This window comes from Pygoscelis adeliae, unplaced genomic scaffold, assembly GCF_000699105.1.
Source record: "Pygoscelis adeliae isolate BGI_AS28 unplaced genomic scaffold, ASM69910v1 Scaffold43, whole genome shotgun sequence".
NCBI lineage: Eukaryota > Metazoa > Chordata > Aves > Sphenisciformes > Spheniscidae > Pygoscelis > Pygoscelis adeliae.
The window spans coordinates 2,200,616-2,207,823 of record NW_008824538.1 but is presented as its reverse complement, the minus strand read 5'-3'; the positions used below and the strand labels follow the sequence as shown (position 1 = coordinate 2,207,823).

General features: G+C 45.7%; 1 protein-coding gene across 1 annotated transcript in view; it reads left to right on the top strand.

The window, feature by feature from the left end:
* MDGA2 (MAM domain containing glycosylphosphatidylinositol anchor 2) overlaps positions 1–7,208 on the top strand; it is a 256,212-nt gene that overhangs the window by 191,291 nt on the left and 57,713 nt on the right. The gene's annotated exons all lie outside the window — the stretch shown is intronic.

The window sequence follows — 7,208 nt, the reverse complement described above, 5'->3', positions numbered from 1 at the left end:
GGGCTGGGGGAGCAGCGTGGCCGAGGGATGGAGCCAGCCCAGCTGCTGCTGCCTGCTCGGTGTGTTGCTCCCAAAGGACTGCACAGAGCCGCATCGTCTCCGGGCTGCAAATGTTTCTTCTGTGACTCAGTGTTGCGCTCTGATCCCGAGATACGTGTTTTGCTAGGCACTGTCAAGAGCTTCCCCACCTCAGCCCCTTCTCAGAGGCCACAGTTTTCTTTACGTGCATGTGGTGACACATTATTATTTACGATTTCACTACAGCATCCTGCTCACTGTATGACAACGCTTTCGTTTCCCTACCCATCCTTCGTTTATTAGGTCTTTAGCACTTACTAGCAAGTGACACTGCTTCCCCCTTCCACACCTGCAGTTCCCAGGGGATTTCTGTGGAGTTCACTTCGGCGACAGGTAAATTACCGCCTCCACCTCAAGCAGAGGCTTCACTTTGTTTTCTGTTGAGCTGTATTTCACCTTGCTTTAGTAACCATTTTCTAGTCAGGCACAGACACGCATCTGCAAACATGCGTGCATGCACTTATGTACGTAGGGTATATGTAAGTGTTTGCGTATGTGTGTATCTAGAAAAATTATGACATGAAATTATGGCAAGTACGTATATATGTGCATGTGAGCTTGCAGAAAGCTCACCAATAAAAAGGGGGCTGTGTGCATGAAGCAGCCAGCTTCAGAGACTGTTCTAAACTGGATTTATTTATCCCTCAAAATGTCATCGCACAGGTCATGTTTTATCATGACCTGTTTGAAAGGAAATCCAAATACATCGTACCATGTCATAAACCTAATTTCAAATTTTATTGAAGCTTTTTGTCAACAAACATGGGTGCGCTAGGCACAAATGAATTGAAATGAAACTCGGCAACACATTGTGTTTAGTTCTCAGTGAGATCTGGTCTCGCTGTGAAAAGGAACAGTGTTTTTTACCGTGAATCCCATGTTGGAAGGAGGAGGAATTGCAGGGAAGAGCAGTGCGAGCTCTTCCACGGCTCAGCCAGCAGATGTCACGTTTGGTTATCGCTGGTGAGGCGTTTGATCGCAGCGCTGCGGTCGTGCTGCGAGGCTAGGGATCGGTGCAGGAGAACCGGGGAGAAAGGGAAAGAATTCATTAAAAGGCACGTGGAGAAGGTGTCTGATGGATGAAATGAGTAGTGTACTCCATGGCATAAACTTATATTCATTTAAGTGTTAACTGGGATGTCGGTTTACTGGTTCAAAGCAAACCTTTCTGCACCTGGAATGGGAACCTCTTAAATCATTTGGGATGAGCAGAGTACATACACATTTAAATTTGCGCTCCAGTTAGGCATTTGAAAGTTCAGTTTGATTCCCAAATCATTCCTTCCCTGCAAGTTGCAATATGTTAGCAAACCTATTATATCCGTTGGGAAGACACTTTTACTGGAAAGTGTGGGAAAGCGTCATCCCCAAGTTCATGGTGTTGGGAGCAGCAGGTACGTGGTTGTCTGTTCCTGCAGTAAAGAATTCCCTAGAAGAGCAGCCTCATCCACCTACTTTGTGGGGGTTATTTATTATTAATGCTTGCACTTGATTAGCTTTTGTACTACTCTGCACTTAAATGCCTCTTCAGCTGCTCAGCCGAACTGTTCTGTTATGGCTTAGACTGTTCTTTCCTGGAAACCAAAGCCCAAAGATCTTCCCGTGGACAAACCTGCTTTTGGTAGGGCAGGAACCCCAGCTTATGGTCTGGTGCTCTTGGCTCTAGTCCGGGCTTTGCTTTGCAACCTGCTCTACCTCGTTCCTGTCTGATCAGCAGGTATCAGTGTTAATTTTCTCATACAAGGATAAACGACTACTTCAGAATTTACCTGGGTCGGACAGGTGGGGCTACAAGTACAGACTGCAAGAACTGCAACTCTCGGGCTCTGTATTTGACTCCAAACAATACCAGCGCCCTGGAAGTCATTCTTTAGGAGGACTAAGGGAAGGCCATGTCTGCACTCAGTTTGCTGTCAATCCTCAAGTTTTGGCCAGGCAATGTCTTAGCGATGCTGTGCAGGTGAAACCCGCGATGTAATAGTGCGAATGGAAAGATTTAAGGCTCTACAGAAAGTTCCAAATGAAAAATATCATCCAAAAGTAAGTGATGTGAGGATGATGGTGGTTGCAAGCAGGAGAAGAGGGGATCTGTAGCTGCACAGCTGGAGAAAGGAATAAGCCACGCTTTTCGTTTGGTTAGAGCTAGACCGCTATGGAAGAAAAAGCACTGTTAACTTCTGGTGTGAAGCTGGTAGCATATGAAATACAGAATATTGAAGAGGACTGTAGGTGGAGCCTCTAAATGGTGTTAACAAAGCGGAGGACCCTCAGAAAGCCACAGCGGGGACTGATCTGATGACCTTTCAATAAGGAGGAAGCTTGTTCTGCTAAAGCTGTTACGAAAGCTGGGGAAAACAAGGGTGGGCAGGTGGTTCTGCCATCTGACCAGGTGGAGTTTCCAAAAGGACTGAGGCTATATGAAGATGGATGCTCAACTCTAAGAGCACTTTTGGCCACAAAAACAAAGGGAGAGACTTGCAAACGTTGAAACACATTCCTTTGTGCTGTTCATCCTGAACTGCTTGTATATCAGCCACCTTCCAGCCTGGATTGGGGATGGATGGGCACAGGCAGTAGGGTCAGTGATGGTGGAAAGTCCAAAACAGTGATGCAGAGAGCTGGAAGGTGTGGGATTACAGGGAGGGTGGAGGTGACGGGGATGATTCGGCTGCAGGATTGGGACCATGTTGGGAGGAGGAGCAGATCTAGGAGGAGACATATGTTTCCTTTCACATATGCAAATAAAGAACAAAGTATCTTCTTTCTTATTGAAAATCCTTCATAAAATATATATCCTGTAATAAAACAGAGCACAGTAATGGGCAGCATTTTTCATAAACTCTGTCTCCCAGTATTTTACACAGTTAAATATATTGTTTTGTTTAGAATTTATGCTCTCCATGCATTTTAAAGATAGAAGGGCCTGGAGCTGAATTTGCCAAAAGGGAAAGCATTTGTAAATCTCTGATTTTATTTTATTTTTCCCTAAACGTTTATAGCTGCTGTTATAAAGTGCAAGACACCCTGATCATCGCTTATACTGAACTCCTTGTCACGATAAGCTAAAGTGCATATGTGCTACCAATATGGAACAGAGATGGCAAAGATGCTGCATTCGCAAACCATCTAACGCCAAGCAAATTAGCAGACATAGATATGAAGATAAGGGGAACATAAACAGGCAACGCAAGGAAATGATTCCTTTAGTGTTCTGTCTGCGTGTCTACTAAAGCTGTCACTGTTACTGGTGCTGTGCCTGCACAGTTACTACTGTTTGTTTCTGCATGACAAGCCAGCATAAACACTAACCCAGTACTTTGAAACTCCATCTGGGGTATGTAGTCAGCTGCTATAATTAGGGAGAGAATGTCGTTGTTCAGTTTATTGCCATTGCTTGAAATCAGTGGGTTGTGTTTACACTCATTACAATTTAAATTTGCAGTGCATGATCTTGATTTCTTACGGTACTTTGGAAATGATGTACTGGCAACTGAAATGAATTCTTTTAGAAGATTGTTTTATTTTCCTAAGTTTCTAAGGGATAAATGACTGAGTGATCTGAAAAGAACCACGGGAAGATCTCTTGTGCCTGGTCGAGGAGTTTCTCTAATAGGTACCAGTTCAGGACCCTTTTGAGTAAGTGCATCAATCCACTTCTGTTCAGGACAGTACTTCGGCATTTGCCGAGATCCCAGTGGTGCAGTGGGATGTAGCATGAATTTAACAGTAAGCAGCTGAATTGGCTTTTCGTTTGTTTGCTTGTTTTCTACGAATCAGTTTCATATTGTCTTTCATACTGTTTTTGACCTTACACTAGCAGAGAATCAGTACATAATATTTTGGATGTGCTGCCTGGAGGAATTCAAATGCTGCACAACAGATGCTAATGGCTGCAAAAGGGCTCAGTGAGAGGGACTGTTACTGGGGAGGAGCACTGCATTTGTTCTGCAACACTGGGACCGGTGACAGATGATGCTTGTTCCTCTTCCTGATCCAGTCCCAGATTCATTATGAAATAAGTAATTACCGAAACTAAGCTTGTAACTTGATGACTCTTATCCATCAGAAAATAATGATGTTTTAATACTGTCTGCTACAGTATGCTCTTTAATACTGGTGAGCTGCTGTCACCTCATCCATACATCAGAAAAACATACATGTCTGCTTATGGTTTGGTCAGCTGTTGCACATTAAATGAAAAGCTCATTATTGTTTAGAAACATGGATAAACGCATCATATCAGTTATATTCAAATAAGCTGTACCTTCCTGCGCATTAGCGAGTGCCTGAGGAAGTCCTGCTGTACCCATGCCATACTGGCAACTATTTCTGTAAATCAAGAGCAGAAGTGATGGTGCCAGAGCTGTTTAGGTGGTTTTGCAAACTGCTTTGTGCCCTGTTCTCCTGCTGAAACTCAGGGATCCTCCTGTTTGTCATGGTGAGTGTTCATGCTAGAAAGGAAGAAAGAGGCAGTGCACCTTGGCTACCTTTTTTATGAGGGTGTTTGCGATGCCATAGCTGCGGCAGAGCTTCTCATCCAGCCAGCTCTGAGCCATTTCAGAGAGTCCCGTCCCTGGGCTGGCTTTGCTCCGGAGGAGGTTTGCATCTCAGAAGGGTGTTCCCACTGCCCCCCGGGGAAACGGCTTGCTCCTTTGCTTCTGCAGAGCGCACTGCATTCCTCTTCTCCCAAATCCCACTTTTTCCATGGAACCATCACCGAGGGACTGTTTCCTTCCTGGCCAGGCCTGGGTGCATTTCAGTGGGGTTTAGGCTGAGCAATGCAGCCCATCCCCATGGTGCAGATGTTTGAGGGGAGTTTCTGCTTATACAGTGCAAGCAGTGCTGGTACCACTGTTGCTGAAGAGAGTGCACCTAGAACAAATGCAACCTGTCACCAGAAAAACAAAACACAAACTTCAGGTAAAACACATTTATGGATGTATTTTCCCAATTCATCATTGTTAAATATATTTTTTCATGGGCTTTCTCCACTTTGCTATACAATGAACAGTTTCTTCCTCGTATAAGAAGCTGTACAATGCCCTACCTAGTGCTTGTCCGCAGGTGCCTGGTGCCAGATAGCAGAGCAGTGCTGGCATGTCCCCATTGGTGTTTTGGTTTTTATTCCTGAGACGCGGAGACCTGACGGCGAGCGCAGGGAAGCGCTCCGCTGGACTGCAGCAGCCTCCACGCTCTGCCTGAGTTCAGAACTGATTGGCCAGCCACCGCGTTGGTTTCTCCTGCCTGTGCACACCAGTGGAGCAGCCACACTGCTTTCACTACAGATGCTGTCTCATTTGAAGCTGGCTCAGAGAACTGCTACTGTCTGCAGGCAATAAGCTTTTTTTTCCCTATACCTGTCTAAGTTGTCCCTAGCTGCCTATCCACTATTTGAAGTACTCTTCAACTGAGTAAGTCCTCACGTTCAATACATCTTAGAAGTGACTATATTCTTGTCCCACCCAGAAGACACGTTAGTGTTTGGGAACTGCTACTCAGAGAGGACCTTGGGACATACGTTCCTTTGTGCCACACTAATTAATCACAGTCATGTCCTCAGATCAATATTTCTTGAGATCTGCTATCACATCTCCCTGAAGTCCTGTTTCAGACTTTCGTAGAAATTAATATGTAGCAAATTTTAACTACAGTGATAGGGGACAGAGCGGGGGACTCTCTGATAGAGCCTGTGGCTGCTGCCTGGAGGAGGGTCTGTGTGTAGGATGTTCCCCTAGCTGCTGCTCTGCTGGGCATTAAGTAGAGATGCAGAAAATGCACCAATAATGCCCAATAAAAAAAGCCGTTTGGCCTCTTGAAATTGAAGGCACAAGAAGGAAAAATTACTGCTCGCTGCCAATAATCACAGACCTCTGCAGTGTTTCTACAATTCAGGAGCTTCAGCAGAGCTGGGATGTGCTTGTGAATCCAGACGAATGGTACCGGTGAATTGGGTGCTGGGTTATTTGTCTTCCCCCCGTGCTAAACTGAGGAGGGAGATAGCTAAAATCCTGAACAACCCCTGTGTGCCCAGGGGTGCAGTTAGCCACAATTGATAATTGTAGGCTTCATATGCAGGTGCATTCAGGTTGACGGAACAACAGCGACAAATGCAGCAGGATTTGTATTTCTGCTGCTCATGCTGGGTGGCCTCTGCAAGCATGCCGGGGAGGAATTCATGCTTTATTTTAGCTATGTAGCCTTCAAACACAGACATTTGGTTTGTCTGTTTATGCGTTTTTGTCTCATGCAGGGGCCAGCCCAGATGAGCAAAACTGCATTCAGTATTACCTCTCCTTACCCTGCTCCCACCCTCCCCGCACACACAGTCCCAACCGTCTTTATTTTCCACATGCTACATATTTTGAATGTGAAGAAAATAAATGTTTTGCTGGTGATAGAAAGGAAAACAAACAATATACTCCACTGTGAGTATATTGTGATACTCAAACTGTGTCATGTATCCTCTCCCTGGCAGAGCCCCAAGCATCACAGTTACTCGGATTCCAGCAGTGCGAGCACAGAGGGAGGGATTAATTAAAACTAGCACATGTTAATGGAGCTCTAAGCCCGACTTCAGATTGCCTTAATAGACACAAAAAATATCATGGCATTAAACTCTCCTCCCTCGGGACCTGCTGGAGCAGCACATTAGTGAGAGGCTGCCCTTTTCAGGGATGTGGCACTCCTGGATCCACAGAAGCTGCCCTGCCTTCGCTCTGCCTTTAGCCCTCGACCGATGGCCATGGCACACTGCTCCTCTCGCCAGCACACTCCTGAGGACTGAGAAGAATTTCACCGTTTTCCCCAATATATCTGAATCGGCACAGAACTGGGGTCCCTCCCAGTGCACCAAAATCCCCTTCGATGGGCAATAGAGGAGTGGTCAGTTGGTCACAGCAATCTCCAGTTAGCTGAACCCTGGCGAGGTTTGGTCCCAGGGGCAGGCTGAGCTCTGCCTGCCTGTCCTGAAATCACGGAATCATAGAATTGTTTAGATTGAAAAAGACCTTTAAGAGCATCAAGTCCAACTGTTAACCTAGCACTGCCAAGCCCACCACTAAACCATGTCCCTAAGCACCACATCTACACATCTTTTAAATACCTCCAGGGATGGTGACTCCACCACTTCC